Below are 18,571 nucleotides of genomic sequence, written 5' to 3'. Positions count from 1 at the left end.
TATATATATATATATATATATATATATGTCACTCTTGAACATTATATTTACAAAACCTATATACATATGTATCATTCTCATATCATATTCACAGACCCTATGTACATACATTGCCTTGCAAAAGTATTCACCCCCTACCAGTAACGAATTTATTTTTATTCAAAACTCTAATGATCAAACTTAACACTGTTATGTGTAAAGGTTTGTTTGTTTGTTTTTAATTATGCACAAAGCTACACAAGGGCTATCTGTGCTCTGCCCACCACCAGTTTCTAGCGTTGTAAGTCCGCAGACATACCGCTGTGCCACTGGAGGGCATGTGTGAAGGAGGTTGAATGTAAAAAAAAAACCTGCAAAGAAAATATATAAATTGAAATTTGCTGATTGCATAAGTATTCAGACCCCTAAATCAGTATTTGGTGGAAGCACCTTTGGCATCAATTACTGCTGTGAATCTTTTTGGATACGTCTATACCAGCTTTGAACAATGGGATGGTATAATTTCTGCCCATTCTTCCTGGAAAAATTGCTCCAATTCTAATCAATTATTTGGGTATCGTTAATGGACTGTAATATTCAAGTTTCGCCATAAATTTTCCATTGGATTCAAGTCAGGACTTTGACTGGGCCACTCCAGGACATTCACTTTTTTCTTTTGAAACCACTCCAACCCTGCTGAATTGTGAATTTTCGACTCAGTTTTAGATTTTTGGCTGACTCAAGCAGATTTCCCTATAGGAATCGCCTGTACTTTGCACCATCCATTTTCCCTCAAGTCTAACAAGCTTTCCAGTTTCTGCTGATGAGAATCATTTCCATAACATGCCATAAGCTGCCACCACAATGCTTGATAATTGGGATGGTATTGACTGGTGATGTGGTGTGTTGGGCTTGCGCCAGAAGTAATACTTTGAATTTAGACCAAAAAGCTCAATTTCAATCTCGTTTGACCACAAAACCTTGTACCACATGTCAGCAGTATCATATAAATACTTTATTGCAAACTCCATATGAGATTTAAGATGATTATTTCTCAGTAATGGCTTCTTTCTTGCCACCCACCCATACAGGCCAGCTTTGTGTAGGGACCAGGATATTGTCAGTGTATGAACACTGACTCCAATGTTAGACATGGAATTTTGTAAATCTTTCAAAGTCGCCGTTGGATTCACAGTGGCATCCCTAACCAGTTTCCTGCTTGCCAAGCTGCTTAGTTTGGAAGGGCGGCCTGATCTGGGTAGTGACTGAATGGTATTAAGTACATTCCATTTCTTAATGTTGGACTTCACTGTACTCAAAAGTATAATCAGCAACTTTGAAGTTTTCTTGTAACCTTCCCCTGATCTGTGCTTATCTACAACTGTATCCCTGCCTTGTTTGGAAAGCTCCTTGATCTTCATGGTTGGTTTGTCGTATCACTATGCGAGTTGTGATTTGAATAGATGCATTAACTCTGAAATCAAGTTAAACTACTTTGATTACACACAGACAGAGACCAATACACTAATTTTGTGGCCTTTCAAACTAATCTTTTGTACCTGAATTGATTTAGGGTTACTGTAGCAACGGGGTTGAATACCTATGCAATTGAGAATATTCTACTTTTCTTTGAAAATCTAACTTAATTACATAATATCAGCGTTTTTAGCTTTCTCAGTTTGGAGTAGATCGTGTACATTCTAAATATAAAGTCCCATTTGAAAGTTTCATGATTGAAAGCTCAGATGGAAAGAAAATGTGGAAATTTTGCTGGAGTGAATACTTTTGCAATGTACTGTACATCTCCTTTCAGCCGTGGGGGCGTTATAATGTGACGGTCAATCCCACTATTCGTTGGTAAAAGAGTAGCCCAAGAGTTGGCGGTGGGTGGTGATGACTAGCTGCCTTCCCTCTAGTCTTACACTGCTAAATTAGGGACGGCTAGCGCAGATAGCCCTCGTGTAGCTTTGCGCGAAATTCAAAAAACAAACAAACAAACTGTACATCTCATTCTCAAACATCATATTCACAGACCCTAGATACATATATGTCATTCTCAAACATTAATTTACAGAGCCTGTATGAATATATGGCATTCTGAAACATTATATTTACAGAGCTTGTATATCGTAACTGACAGTTGAAACGTGGTGTCTAACACAGCTGAGGGCATCACTGTAATTAATGTAATGGTGTCTATCTGAACTGATAAAATCATTGTGTTTACGGTAATGGTATCTATCTGAACTGATAAAATCACTGTGTTTACGGTAATGGTATCTATCTGAACTGATAAAATCATTGTGTTTACGGTAATGGTATCTATCGGAACTGATAAAATCACTGTGTTTACGGTAATGGTATCTATCTGAGCTGATAAAATCACTGTGTTTACTGTAATGGAATCTTTCTGAACTGATAAAATCACTGTGTTTACTGTAATGGTATCTTTCTGAACTGATAAAATCACTGTGTTTACTGTAATGGTATCTATCTGAACTGATAAAATCACTGTGTTTACTGTAATGGTATCTATCTGAACTGATAAAATCACCATGTTTAATGTAATAATATGCATCTGAACTGAAAACATCACTTTCTTTAAAATAGTGGTGCCTATCAGAACTGATAAATCACTGTGTTTAATGTATCTTTATCTATCAAAACTGTTGTTGTTGTGTTTTGAAGTTAAGCACAAAGCTACACAATGGGCTATCTGTGATTTGCCCACCACGGGTATCGAAACCCGGTTTCTAGCGTTGTAAGCCCGCAGACATATCGCTGTGCCACTGGGGGCCTATCAAAACTGACTGTATCATCGTATTTGGAGTAATAGTGTCTAACATAGGTAAGATCTTAACCATATTTCATGTATTGGCGTCTATCACAACTAATAAAATCATCAAGTTTGATGTATTGGTATCTATCGGAAATGATAAAATCACTGTGTTTAACTTCATGTTATCAATCAGAACAGATAACATCATTGTCCTTAAGATATTTAACGGAACTCATAACGTTATTGTGATTTAAGTAATGGTTGATAAAGGAATGTATAGTTTCACTATGCTTGAATTAATGCTGTTTAACAGAACTGATAACATCACCGTTCTTAATATAAAGCTGTTTAATGAAATTGGTAACATTAACATGTTAGCAATAATTGTATTTAACAGAACTGATAACATCACCATTCTTAATATAAAGGTGTTTAATGAAATTGGTAACATTAACATGTTAGCAATAATTGTATTTAACAGAACTGGTAACATCACCGTTTTTAATATAAAGGTGTTTAATGAAATTGGTAACATTAACATGTTAGCAATAATTGTATTTAACATAACTGGTAACATCACCGTTCTTAATATAAAGGTGTTTAATGAAATTGGTAACATTAACATGTTAGCAATAATTGTATTTAACAGAACTGGTAACACCACCGTTCTTAATATAAAGGTGTTTAATGAAATTGGTAACATTAACATGTTAGCAATAATTGTATTTAACAGAACTGATAACATCACCGTTCTTAAAATAACAATGTCTAACTTACACTCAACAATAATATTCTTCAGCAAAATATGCATAATTTACCTTATTAACAATTATTTTCTTTACCAAAAACATAGTATTGCTTTTATTCCTGGTATTCAAAATAACTGAGCTTCACGTAATTATCAAGACTGAGCGTATGATATTTCCCAGAAGCAAATATCATGAAATAACTTTCTGTAACAAGTAGTATGATCGAAACAATGATCAGGGTTAAATCAGTGCTGATAGCAATGCACCTTTTAAATTGATAAGTAGGATCTGTTTTGTGAAACAACTTGAATAAAGCTCGAAATTGTTATTTTTGTTTTATTCAACTAAGTACTTGAAATAGCGAAACATATTTATAACAAAATTTTACTAATCTCTCAGTCCGTGCTCTTTTCTTTAATGTAACAGTTTGTTTCTGTTTAGAACGCCACTGGCTTTGTTACAATCCAGAGAATAACAGAAATCATATTTACCGTTTATTTATTAAAATAGCTACAAGCCTTACCCAACAGAAGCAACGCAAATTGTGTTTGCAAACAGTTTTGTTAGAAAGCGTTGTTATCAGAAGACGAAACGATTGTTTTAGATGAAAACCAATTTACTCATCATAATTCTAATAGAAATACTAGTTAGCGTAATAGTGGCACAAAACATAATTCACTTCTTTTTCATCACCAAAATTATGCTTGTCGAAGAGAAAGGAGTGTAACGTTTATAGTCTAGACTGTCATTCTATTTCCACTTGTTACTGAGGTTAGTTTTATAGAAACATTCTTTAATGCAATAGTGTTTAATTAAAAATGCTAATCAATATGATATTTTTACTCAACTTTAGTCAACATGATAGTTTATTGAAATGCTAGTTAATATAATAGATTTACCAAAATCAAGACACACGGTAGTGTGTAGTGCGGCCAAAACAACCTGCTGCAGGACACATTAATGTGTTAGTAACAGGGGTAATAGTTTTGCGATTTTCCACCTTCTGTATCTTGCACTGTGTTAACCCAAGCTATCACATATTTTTAGCAGATCTACTTTACTAAACTCTTACTTTACATACTGAATTTCAAGGAAATCCAATAAGAAAGGCCTGAGATATAACATCTCTAATTTTGATTAATTAATTTCTTCATCTTTTTTTTTTCTTCGCACCAAAACTACGGAAACTTTATTTGATAGAAAAACATACTTAACTTTTATATATATTTCTCAAATTTGGTACACTGATAGATTTTTCCAACCTACAATTATGAGTCTCATTTCGTACAAATATAAGATACAGGTGCAAAGTTATTCAACAAAAAACACTCTAATTTTACAAACATTTTTGCTCACACCTGTGTAAAAAGTCACGTGAACTATCGATCTAACATTTTTACTATAGCTTCAGCTAAGAGTAAAAGTGGACCATTTTTAGTTTTTTGTCATTTTGGTTACTAGATGTACGGTATTCTTTTATATAAGACGGCCAAGAAGTGACGGCAAGAATATAATGCTGTGTAATTGAACTGTGGACAGAGAGAGAGACGTATTGCTGAGCACGTGAGACGTTCTTTGTGAATTATAGCGTTTGTTATAGCGCGACTGTGGAAATTAAGTGTTTTGCAAAGTTGTATTCAGAAAGAATAAACCAGTTTTATTTGAGAAAGGACTTGTATCGCTAAAGTTTCTTCGGAAAGAATTTTTACGGAAAATTAACTAACGAACGGTGGCGTAACAGTACTTTCTTTGCTAGGCTGAAGTTTAGCGCTAATTTCGTCATTATTCTTTTTCTTGGAAGAAAATCTCAGAAATACGTTTTTTGATATAACTCATTATCGTCAGACGCGTAAATAAAAATCTAGTTAAAAACACCTTAGGTGTGAAAAAAGTGCGGCCAAAAAAAGATTGAGCGTGCGACTTAAAGTTAAAGGAATGAATCAAAATTGGAGGCTAAACTGGTAGCTACACTTATAGCATTGGTAAGAATTTTACAGCAAATATTCATTCATTAGTTCGCCAGGCCGCATTTTTTGTTCAACTTGGGGCATGTTAGTGGGTAAAACAAAATTAATTTTGTTTGCTCTTTAATTAGGAGAATTTCATAAAATTTATGCTTAAAAGTTGGTAATGAACAGTCAATAATAACCATCCACCTGTATGATTCTTTTGAAAACTTTGAACTATAAACTAACTGCTAATCTAGTTTGCATGGCCTAACCAATACTTATGTATCTGCACGTCCTTTTACCACCTTATAGTTTTGCTGCTCTAAATCAGCCGTCTTTAATCCCTCGAGCATTCACGAACCTTCGAGAATATGACGTGTTACTAGCGTCACGTGACCCCCGCTGTCGTAACAACTGGAAGAGCAGTATATAAATGTAAATGAATTATATACAGAATACTGGTGCGATAAAAAGAGAGAAAGGTAGTTCGGCTTGTGAACTGAAATTCTAAAACAATTGAATAGGCCTAAGTGGACTTTTGACAAGAAGAGAACTATATATAGTCTTTATGATATGCCTATAATCTCTATACTATAGTGTAAAACATTTGTTGGACATACGTTTAAATAGCGAATATATATATATATTATTTTGAAAACAAGTGGAGTTCGTGCTGTTCGTTTATTTTTTGAATTTATCACCAACAAGTCACAGACACCTACTATAAAAGAATCCTTAGCCCAACACCCATATTATTCAACCTACTTACTAAATACTAATACTATATATAATATTAAGAAGAATAAGCCTCATTAGTTTGACAAAGAGCAAGATCTATTAACGGAATATAACATCTGATTTTTTTGAACTAAAATTCTAGTAATCCATTTTCAAGTACTTTAGAATTTAGACCAACATATTTATACAATTCTTACATTTTGAACCTTATCGAAAGTTTCTAAAACTTGTTTTTAAACTTTTTTAACTAGTCAGCCTATTTGCTTTTGAATATCTAGTGGAGTTTCTAGGATTTTTTATACAGGGGCATAAAAGAAGCAGAGAGTTAGTTTTGGGGTAAAAAAATAACATTTTCATCCCAGTGGGCGTAAAATGTAGAGACTTTAAAAATCTTAAAATTGTAATCTCTCGAGGGTGGGGCTGCTGGAGAGGCAGAGCTTTCCAAATGATGGGTTTGGCCCCCACGCCACCCCCGTGGACACGCCTCTGAGTATACTGTCGTTCCACGTTGTCTAAATGGTGTCTGTGTATATTGAACAGTTTCATAGGATTTATAATATGAGTGTGGTATTTTCAGGTGTACTGATTTCCCTTAGAGTAATCGTGTAGGATCCATTGAGCAAGAGAAGGCTCGCCAGAAAATGTTTCAAGAAGCAAAATCTGAACTTTTTAAACTTTGATGTAAGGTTGGAGCGAATATATAGGCTGGACACAAGGTATCACACAGGAAAACAATCCTTATTTACTAAAACAACAATCTAAGTTTGAAATGGGTATATTGTCTGTGGAGCTTTAACTGGAGACCTCTTAGTGTATTTCCAAACAAATCAGTAATCTTAAGCAATTCCCAAAAATGCAAATAACAACAATGCTATTATTCTCAGGGTAGAGGCACTATCTACATGACTGTTCTTTATGGCAGTCACTCTTACTTTGAAACACGGGATGCTGTATCATTGAGGCATAACCAACTTGCCAGTAGAAAAGATCACTGTTTATTTCTATTGTGTACACTCTCCTTTATAGAACTCTTTCCCACAAAAAGTGCATATGACACCATATTTGAATGATCCACTTTAGAAGGTAACTAAGGAGAAAAGAACTCAGTTGCTTCCTTAACTAACTTTCTATAGTCTTAGTCAAAATGTTTAAATACTGTTCTGTATTGACGTTATTGTCTACATGTATGGACCAGCTATTGAGTAAATGCCCAAGTAATAACAAAGAAGGTAGCGTTTGTTTGAACAAACATGTACGAGTTGTTATTCTGCTCTGTATAAGTTGTTTTGAGCCTTTGTTCGTCGCAATACACATACACACCTGTTTTGTATAAAAGGGTGTGCTTTTAGTATAAACTTTTTTGAAACAGATCAATGCTTTGTTCAGACAATTTTTCTGTACTTGGGTAGATTCATGCCTCATCATGTGCCAGAAGTTATAGGGCGTCAAATGCTTTGATTGTCCCGAAATGGTATAAAACAAATGTACATTGCCAGAATAGCAGGGTACCCTCAGTGTACTGTACCCAGAATCCTGAAATGTTATCAGTCTACAGGAAAAGTTGTTCCAGGAAAGTCTACTGGTAGACGAAAAAAAAAACTACTGCCTGAGATGACCATGTTTTGATCAGGTTAACACGTCAAGGTCGAAAGAAGTATTGCAATACCTTATGAAAAGAATGGCATGAGCACATTCATTTCAGAATATCCAGAAGAGTAGTCAATAGGAGACTGACCAAACAAGGTTATTGTGCAAGAAGGGCTATCTGTAAACCGATATCAACAAGAGTTCACTACCATCACTGTGTTACTTGGGCAATACAGCATGCTAACTTAAAGTTAAGACATTTGCAACATGTTATCCTTTCAGGTGAGTCCTGTTTCTGGCTTCTTAAAGCTGATGGTAGGATTCGAGTACATTATTCACCTAGAAAACAGATGAGGGAAGACTTCTCTCCCACAGGGAACACACAGGAAGTGGTGCAGTACATGTTTAGGCAGGTATACATAATGGTAGAAAAACAGCTCTTCGTATTCTCCAGTGAGACGTCAATGGCGCCTCCTACAGGAATCACGTAGAGAAGAATGAATTTTGTTATAAATTTCGCGCAAAGCTACACGAGGGGTTTCTGCGCTAGCCGTTTCTAATTTAGCAGTGTAAGACCAGAGGGAAGGCAGCCATTCATCACCACCCACCACCAACTCTTGGGCTACTCTTTTACCAACAAATAGGGAGATTTAGCGCCACATTGTAATGCCCCCACGGCTGAAAGGGCGAGCATGTTTGGTGTGACGGGGATTTGAACCCGCAGATTGTGAGTCGAGTGCCCTAACCACCTGGCCATGCTGGGCCAGTGGAGAAAATATTTCTGACATATGCTAGGGCAAGATTTGGTAATAACTTTATGTTCCAGGATGATAATGCCACTGCCCACAGTGCAGGTATTGTACATGATTATCTCGACTAGGAGGATGATACAAAATTGCTATGGACAGCAACAGCTACAGATTTTAATTTCATTGAGAACTGTTGGGCAAAACAGAAAATTGCTAATCACGACCCTAAACTGTCGCTGTGTTGCAGCACCTTCTAGTGACAAGTTTGAATGCAATCACAGTGGATGTTAGGTTTTATATATGTATGGGGTGGATTCTTCACAGCAAGTGTCTGTAACAGGTTGGCAATAAATTTCAACAATATACAAACAGCGCACAGTCCACTTATTTTTTTAATATATTAAAACAAGTTTAACATATATACAAATGTTCACCACACTGTTGGTAATCACGGTTGTATCCATAGTATTAAATAATTGTCTTTTTTTCGTCAACGTCCGCACAGGCTGGTTCAGTTGCCATAGAACACAATTTGATAAGATGAATTATTCTTCCTGCTCTGTTATTACAATATAGTCTGTGATAATTTCCCTATAAAATCACCATTATAACTGTTGGTAACCTCAGTTTTATCCAGAGCTTTAAATAATTGTCTCTTTTTCGTCAAAGTCTACACTGGTTGGTTCGGTTATTTTAGAACACAATTAACAAGAAAAAGTATTTCTTCTCTACTCTGTTATTACAATACAGTCTGTGATAATTTCATTTTAGAATTTACCACTATACGCTCTTTATGGCTAAACTTACAATCACGCAGTCTAGATCTATCTCTGTATCTATATAACTATATTATGGGCACGTATTAATAGCCTAACAAAGGCCTAGAATGTTCCACACACTACATGATATTATGATGCAATAATGCTCAATTAAAACAACGAGAAAACTTAGAGTGTTTTAGTAACATAGAAATGTATGCTATATTAAACATCTACATATATAATTTGTATAATGAGACAGGTTCTATGGACATCATGAATAATTTATTAGAACAGTAAACAATTTTATTAGACACCTGTAGAAAGATATGTAATTCAGCATTTCACCTATCACAAGAAAACGTTACCAAAACATATATAATGACAAAATATAACATCAAATTATTACAAATAGCGTCTGTAACCTTATATCAGTTCATATTAAACATTCAGTATTTGGTTGGTCCTCCTTGTATTTTAATAACCTCCGCCAGGCGACGTGGAATGCTGTCGATGATGTTATTGATGTAATCGATTGTTAGATATACACGACAGCTTCAATTTAAGATAGCATGCGAGTGTTAAATTTTGTTATTTCTAGGAGCGGTAATTTATCGCAAGTTTGTTTACGTAACAGTTTACGAATCAAACATATTGTGTAGTTGAATTGTTTTGAATTGGTGATTGTTGTATAATTGCACCCAGTTTAACAGCACTAAGTGTATTTGTATTCCATCTGAATAATAATGATCTTATTTGTTACAAAAGAAGCAAATGTCTCCCGGTGGGACGTCTACAGATTTACAATGCTAAAATCAGGGTTTCGATTCCACTTAAAAACACATACAAAATATGAGAACATTTTGGTCAAGACTGTATATTAAGAGAACATACATAATATGTAGATAAATTTTGAAAATTTTAAAATTAAGTAAGAGGTGTGAAACGCGTAGTATGTTTGCATACCATATGAGCAATAAATGTCTTTCTTCTTTACGTGGCAATTCTAACTTTCTCCAGAATAGTTGTTTTGGAAATTCCTCTTAGACCTGTTTATACTGGTTGCTCTTGGGAAAATATTTAATGGTAACATACCTTTTGAGAATTTTTGCACTCTGTTTAATGCTGACCCTTGGCCTTTTTTGCACCCAAGGAATGTTAACCAATATATTATTTTCCATTTGTTAAATATTTCATTGTAATGTATTTTTAAAATTCGTCAAAGTCATCAGTAACATCTCACACTTCCATTTCATATCAGTATGTAGTGTTTTGATATCTTTATATGCTATGTTTTTAATGTTGTAATTAGATTTTAGCTAAAGGGAGCTGTAGGTTGTAATGATGACGTTAAATTGGGCCAAGAAAGCTCTAAAGATTTTATCTCAGATTTTCTAGTACATTTCAGAGTATATTATAAACTAGCTGGTATATCCATCTCTTGGACGGAAGTTATGTAAATTCATGATTAATGAAAGGTTATCTTAGGACATTACAAGTTGCTTCCCTTGTATGTAATTCTAAAAAACGTTCATAAAAACCGCAAAATGCAAAACTGAAAATCTGTATGTACCCCGCATGGACCTAATGAACCTCCATACCAATTTTGGTGAAGATTCACCCACACCCTACGAAGTAGTTACAGACAACAGACAGTACTAATATATTTATATAGATATGAGTCAGCCAAAAATCTAGAATATAATTGAGGGATAGTTACAGAACAAGTTAAGAAGATGCAGTTGTTTCAAAATAGTAGAGCTATTTCTAGCCAGTAGAGGTAGTCAGTCTATTTTTTGTTTATATTTTTTCGTTTCAGCCGTGAAATAAGACAAATAAGTTTATTCTTTACATTGGTGTAGTGCAGTTAATGTTATTCTCATCAAAATCATACAGATTGTGATTTTCCATAGAACTAAACACTTCAGATGGATTAATGGTTGGTAGAACTCTCGTGAGTCTGAATAATAAAAATTTCAGCATTAGAGCTATGAACACAACAAACCATAAGATTGAGTCAAATCTGGACATTGAAAGTTGTAAGGCTGTATCAAAGAACATCAGAAGTAGTCACCTTCGACGCTTACTACCTCACTTATAAGAACTGTATGACAAGAGCCAACAAAAGGATAACGTTAGAATAATATGTTTCATCGTTGCTAAAGTTTCACTCGCAATATATATAGGTTGGATTAGACTAAAACACATAACTTCACATGACAAATAAAGACATTGAATCAAAAGATCGTGATATGCAAACAATTAGTTTATTAAACGACAAACACTATCTTAAGTTATTGATTTGAACTCTGCAATCAAATGTTAAAATACTGCTGTAATTTCGTCCTTCCCCTACTTTCTAGATTCTGGAATTTTGGAACTTCTCCCTGTTATATTCAAGAGTATGTTTCGAGCTTTTGCGGGAGTTAATGCAACAACTGCATTAAATGAAATTTTCTTACAAGGAAATACCTTCAAACCTTTTGACTTCAACAACAACAATCTCCCAGCACTCTGGCTGTATCCATTGCTGAAATACTTAACAAGTAACCTTTTGACTTCAACAACAACAATATATCATCTCTCTGGCTGTATCCAGAGTGTACCCAGTACTCTGGCTGTATCCATTGCTGAAATACTTAACAAGTAAGGTAGATGGATTAAGTTTTAGTTATCACTCGATTCTCGTTTGTTAAGTACATATTCACTGAAATGACTAGAGATAGATGTCTCAATAAAACGTTGTTGGTATGATTCCGTGAAAATGAATTCCAGTTCTTTCTATTAGGTCGTCAAGAAATTAGTGTCGCGTTTTGGAACACTTTCATTAACCACCCCCCAAAAAACATTACTAGTTAAACGAATCGCCTAAACGTCACGTTAGTGTAGCCTATATAATGTGTAAAGTTTAGTATACTCTAATCCAGTGGTCGGCAACCTTTTTTGATCGCGGGTCAATTGTTTTTTTTTTGTTGAAAAATTTAGCATTGTGAATAATTATATGATTATCACTGACCCAAGGGGGCACAGTTATAAATTTTGGCAAGATAGGAGTCATTATCAGCTAAGACAATTTTATTTTTCTAACAGGGTGGTTGGCCTTTGGAATGAGATACTTTCAAATGTTATGGAGGAACTAAATTTAAGTGAGGTTAAGATAAAGCTTGATAACTATATAAATGATAAGAACTGGCTTTGAGGTTTTGTTTTTATTTTATTTATTTAATAGTTTAAGTTTAGTTTAGAGCAGTGGTCGGCAACCTATGACCCGCGGCAATAATTTGGCTGACCCGCCAAAAGTTGGCTTCACCATTGCAACCCGTAAGGGCACAATCATTGTTCAGTTCAAGTTTCTCAGCTATGTGAGAAGAACAACGATATTAAAGGAAAGAGTCACGGCTACGGAGAATTTTAAGATCAATTTCAGGGGAAAATACCAAACTGGTCGAACTATTAATATTTTTGTATGTAAATAAACATACACATTTAAAATACATGTACCGGTATTTAGTCCTATTATTCTTACCATTAAGTATAAAAAAAGATGATGCATCAACACTATCAATTCCCTTGACAATCTTAAACACCTGAATCAGATCCCCTCTAACTCTTTATTTTTTTCAAGAGAAAATTTCAGAAATCTTAACTACCCCTCTTATGACAAACCCTCCATGCATCCAAGGCACCATTCTAGTAGCCCTCCTCTGAACCCTTTCCAACAATTCAATGTTCTTCCTAAGGTAAGGAGCCCAACACTGAATACAATACTCCAAATGTGGATTAACCAGTGACCTATAGAATGAAATTATAACCTCTTTAGACTTTCATAGCACTATTGAGGTTATTCCCATCCAAATTATACTTATAGTTCAAATTATAACCCCCATGCATTATCGTGCATTTATTATAATTAAAACCCATCTGCCATTTATTCTTCCAAGTCACTAAATGATATAATTCCTTTTGTAAATCAGCAGCATCCTCCTCACAGCCAGAAACACCCAAGATCTTAATATCATCAACAAATGTAAGTAATTTATCGACTATTTCTTCATCTACATCATTGATGTAAATTGAAAATAGCAAAAATCCTAAGAATAAGATGGAGCTCTGAGGTACCTCACTTGTGACATTAATAAAATTTGACTGAACTCCATTTATAGCAACCTTCTGCTTTCTTCCATCCAGCCACTCTTTTATCCAATTAGCTAATTTATCCCCTACACCTATAGAGGTAATTCTTTTACAAGCCTTTTATGTGGCACTTTTTCAACTGCTTCCTGAAAATCCAGATACATCAAATCTACACTCTTACATAAGTAGTGACCTTTTCAAAAATGTCAAAAGATTTGTAAGGCAAGATTTTCCCTTAGAGAAACCATGTTGACTATCCAATAAAATTTTAAACTTTGTTAAATGATTTTTGCAAAACAACTTTAATCAAACTTTCCACAACTTTTCCCTCAACTGATGTTAGACAAATAGGCCTATAATTACTAAAACACTTTTTATCACCTCCCTTGAAAGTTGAAAAGAAGAGTAACATCAGCTAACTCCCAATCTCCTGGCACCTGCCCACTATTCAAATTTCAAAAAATTACAAAAAATAGTAGGAAGTGGCTCACAAATCCAATCCTTAACCTCCTTTCAAACCTTACTGTTCTTTAAAATTCCCAATTTTTTTCTTAACAAGCTCAAAATTAATGTGATCATCTTGTTTCCACCTGTGCTCTGTGCTGGGTCCTCTGCTGTTTGTGATTTATATTAATGATATTGACTCTGGAATTACTCACAAGATATTGAAGTTTGCAGATGACATTAAGATTTTTGTAGTGGCTAAATATATATCGAAGATGCTGCAGACTTACATGGAGATTTAGATCATTTGATGCATTGGGCCAATACATAGCCAATGATGTTTAGCTGTCTAAAATGTAAGATGATGCATGTAGGTCTTCACAATTCAAATTATTGTTATGATTTAAATGGGAATACATTAAATACTGTGTTTGAAGAAAAATATCTTGTTGTGATAAAAAAAAAAATCACTTAAGTCATCTAAACAGTGTATTGTAGCTAGCAATAGGGCTAATAAGATTTTGGATAGCATCTATAGAAACACTGAATACAAGACAAAGGATATTATTGTTTCATTGTATAGATCACTTGTACGGCCTCATGTAGTGTACTATGTACAGATTTTGGCTTCCTTCCTCAAGAAGAACATTACATTGTTGGAGAAGGTTCAGAGAAGAGCCACTAGAATGATACCTGGGATGGTGGGATTATTCTATGAGAAGGGACTAAAATATCTAAACTTGTTTTCTCTGGAGATGAGAAGGGTCAAAGGGGATTTGATTGAGGTGTTTAAGATTATTAAGGGTATTGATAATACAGATCTATCAAACTTTTTTGTGTTTAGCAGTGAAAAAAAATTGGACAAGGGGACATAAATTCAAATTTTGGCTGCGTAGGAGTCATCTGCAGTTTAGACAGTATTATTTTTCAAACAGGGTGGTTGGCTTTTGGAATGAGCTACCTTGAAATGTGGTGGAGGCAGAACATTTAACTGAGTTCAAAAAAAAAAGATTGGATGAATACATGGGTAAGGGGTGGTTACAGTTGATGGGCTAATAAGCTCCTATTTGTCCCTTTAAATTATATGAATGTATTAACTGTTCAAGATGAGAAGTATTGCTTAAATTTTCATTAGTAAAAACTGAAGAAAAAGCAGAATTTAATAACCCAGCCATTTCATCCTAATTATAAGATACGAGCCTTCCTTTATCATCCCTCAAAGGTCTTACCCCCATTCTAACATTTTGTTTACCCTTCACGTATCTAAAGAAACCCTTACTCAAGTTACTGTTAATATTCACATTTTCGGCCGACCTTTTATATATAACGTACTAATTTCCTGTTTGACCAACTTTCTTGGCTTTCTATAATCTTATCAGTTTGGCAATTGTAATAATAGTACTACTAGTAGTAAAGAAGTTAGCGTTTAATTTTTAAGATTTTCGTTGCGCATTCCACACACGATCCAGTGATCTAATGCCACCCTTTTAACCAATCCTCTAACTGCAAAATTTAACAGACAATGATTATGATTTTCACGTTATTCTAAATATTAACAGTAAATTATATTTACTAAGATGCATGAAATATTATGATTGTTTTCTTTCACGGCTTCACGACATATACATTTTATAATTATTTTCTAATTTCACTTTCTTTAGAAGTAAAGCTGTCATTCAGATTTGTAAAAATAAATAAAATAATTTGTTTGTTTGTTCAATTTTGCGTAAAGCTACTGGAAGATATCTGCATTAGCCTAATTTTGAAATAATAGACTAGATTGGAGGCAGCTAGGCTAGTCATCATCACACACTAGCAACTTTTGGGTTACTCTTTACAAAGGAAAATTGGATTGATCATCACGTTATATCGCCTCTAGTCAATCAATGGCGAGCACGTTCGATGACAGAATTCGAATGCATGACCCGCAGATTGTAAGTCAAGCGCCCTAATTGTTCCCCGGTAGGACGGCGGTAAGGCTAATAGACTGGATAATATTATGAAAATGTTTATTGCTTGATAGTAGAAGCTGCCAACATATACCAAAAGTTAGGTCATTGTATCTAGATAAAGAAAATTGATGTTGCATCGTTATAAAATGATTTCACTACTTGTTTAACCCCATGTATCAGGAGCCCCTTTGTGTCAATAAATCAAAAAGTTGGGCTATTATATATGTACATAATTTGATAGGACATGTTAAAAGCAAACTGTTTCATTCCATAAAATAACATAAACATTCATTTTGGTGTGTATCTATTGATATATGTATAATAAAAAAGAAAACTACTCAGTGACAATTATCTCTCGCCTCTTTAACAGTACAAGTATTTTAGACAGTATAAATACGTATGCATGAACATATGATGGATATAGTAAAGAATATATATTTAGCCGATTATTTATGGGTAACATTTTGGTTTTCATTAAGATTAACTTCAAAGTTAACTGCGTTGTTTGGGTTCTTGCACCAGTCCTCAACTGAGCCAATGTAGTGTGTACAAGCACAAGCAAAGGTACATCGTAAGCCAGTTCTTGTGCACGTACACTGTTGACCTTTACATTATTGTCCAGCTTGCGTGCATCCACAAGTTGTTAATTGCAGATAGGTGGTTGCAGGAAGAGCTTCTTGACCAATAAGAATTGGGACCAGTGTATCGCTTTGCTCTTTCCAGATGCTAAACAGGCAGGTTAATCTGAGGTACGTTTGCGTTGCATCATACAAAAGCCTGGTAATGAGCACGACGTATATGCAGCATTATTGAATCCTGGGTTGGAGGTAATGATTCCAATACATTTTTAGATGTTTTGAACATTGCAGATCTTAAAGTCTGTATGCTGGTGATGGAGATTGTTGGTTTGTACAACTTGCTAATAAATCATCGGCACTGGATATGGCTTCTGGACTGCTCAGATGTTCTAAACTAAGATCCTGAAATAACTGGGCATTACTGTCCATGCAAAAAACTTTCCAAGCGGATCTTTTTCCAATGCCTGAAAACTGTGATGTACTATTGGATACTGTAAGTGCATGAAATTGTAATATGTTCCTCCTCACATTGTCTGGCAAAAAAATATTGTGTACAGCAACAAACTTTGGTTTTTTGATTGGTGCCACTTTTCATCCAAATTTCTTGAGAAGCAATGTTGTTATAAAATTCTAACAATAACACAAGAATATCTGTCTCTGGCAATAACAACACTCCTCTGGTACCCACATGCTGCAACTTCCTATGCATGAAGAATGACCATTGTGTCCCCTTCTTCATGAGTTGCACTGATACTGGTAACATCATGTCGAGAGTCTGATGAAACTACCTTCTTCTAACCAGTAAATTCTCTGCTGACAATCAATTCATTGCCTTGTTCGAGACTGACTTTAGTGAGTTCTTTCTATAATAAGTCAACTAGATTTCTCTTGATTTCATCTAGAGCCATGAAGTTTTGAGCACTTGTCCTCAACCAGTCGTTTCACAGGTCTACGGCCTTTGCGACGTTTTGTCCTAGTCCCAGATTTTATAGATGTTGGGTTATATTGACTAAACACAATATCAACTCGAGTACAGTTTCCTGTAAAGTTAGTTGGTTGTGATAGTTGTTGTAATCGTGTCTGTCAACTCTCCAAAGGTTTTCAGCCCATTTGGTTTCCCAAGGGCATAAACAAGAGCCATCCCATCTATGGTTGTGCATTCTAGCATATTCGGTTCTGGCAAGGCTTTTTAACATTTCCATCCTTTAGAAGTTGTGCTAGCTATAATTTGTTTGTAGATCTCAAGCTTCCACCTGTGTTCGCCAATGATAAAGGTACTGAACTGAGCTCCTTTTCCAATAAATTATCCAAATTGATGTCCCGCATAGTTTCTCATCACTACAATATCACGATAAATTCATAAACAAAGATGCCAACACATATGAAAAAAATATTTTAGCCATGTTGGCATCTTCTACTCTCAAAAACCTAGTAATCTAAGTTTCAGTGTCCTATCTGGATAATTCAACCAGACTACACAGATTTACAATGTTAAAATCAGGGGTTCGGTTACTCTCAGTGGACACAACAAATAGTCAGATGTGGCTTTGCTATAAGAAAAACACTCGTCCTAACTACCAAGCCATGCCAGGCTCTAAATAAAATAAAAGAAGATTTTAAAATCGAGAGAAGGAGTAAACAGAAAAACGAGGGACTAGCGTTTCGTAAGTCAGAATAGCAAGTGTAAAAGAGAAGTCTTTTGTTTATAAGTGAGCTTAAAGCTTAAAAACTAGAAAAAAATAATGTTCATCATCACAGAAGTTTGAAAGAAACCAATTTGCAAATAAAAGTGTATACTAATTAATATACATAATTTCAATTTCATTTATAAGTATTTAACTAGCGTATAGACCGTCAAAAATGACGAGGCAAGTTATTACCACCCCACCCTATAGTATACCCTAACCTCATATTTCATAGCTAACTAAAATAAACAAATTTTGTGAAATCAAGCTTGACCAACAAAGAAGCAGACAAGTGCAGTCGAGGCAGTTAAACTCGGTAAATACCTTTGTGAGTCAATCAAAATTAAGATCATTCACAAAATAAATTCGTGGCGCATCCATAGAATAATTATTGATAAAAATCACTTAGATTAACAACTTCTAATATATAGAAAGGCCAGTGCGTTTTGATAACACTACGTTCCAATAATGGCTTTTATGTCATTTTGTT

General features: G+C 34.7%; 1 protein-coding gene across 1 annotated transcript in view; it reads right to left on the bottom strand.

Annotated features, from left to right (window-relative positions):
- The window catches only part of LOC106466266 (von Willebrand factor D and EGF domain-containing protein-like), a 90,725-nt gene extending 75,416 nt beyond the window's left edge, over positions 1-15,309 (bottom strand). The window contains exon 1 of the mRNA XM_022394239.1: positions 15,181-15,309. The gene's annotated coding sequence lies outside the window, so the exon portion shown is untranslated. The remainder of the gene's footprint in view (positions 1-15,180) is intronic.
- Between the last annotated feature and the right edge of the window lie 3,262 nt (positions 15,310-18,571).

This window comes from Limulus polyphemus, unplaced genomic scaffold, assembly GCF_000517525.1.
Source record: "Limulus polyphemus unplaced genomic scaffold, Limulus_polyphemus-2.1.2 Scaffold2208, whole genome shotgun sequence".
In the NCBI taxonomy this organism is placed as follows: Eukaryota; Metazoa; Arthropoda; class Merostomata; order Xiphosura; family Limulidae; genus Limulus; species Limulus polyphemus.
Note: the sequence above shows the minus strand (reverse complement) of the source record. Positions and strands in the feature narration are given on the sequence as shown.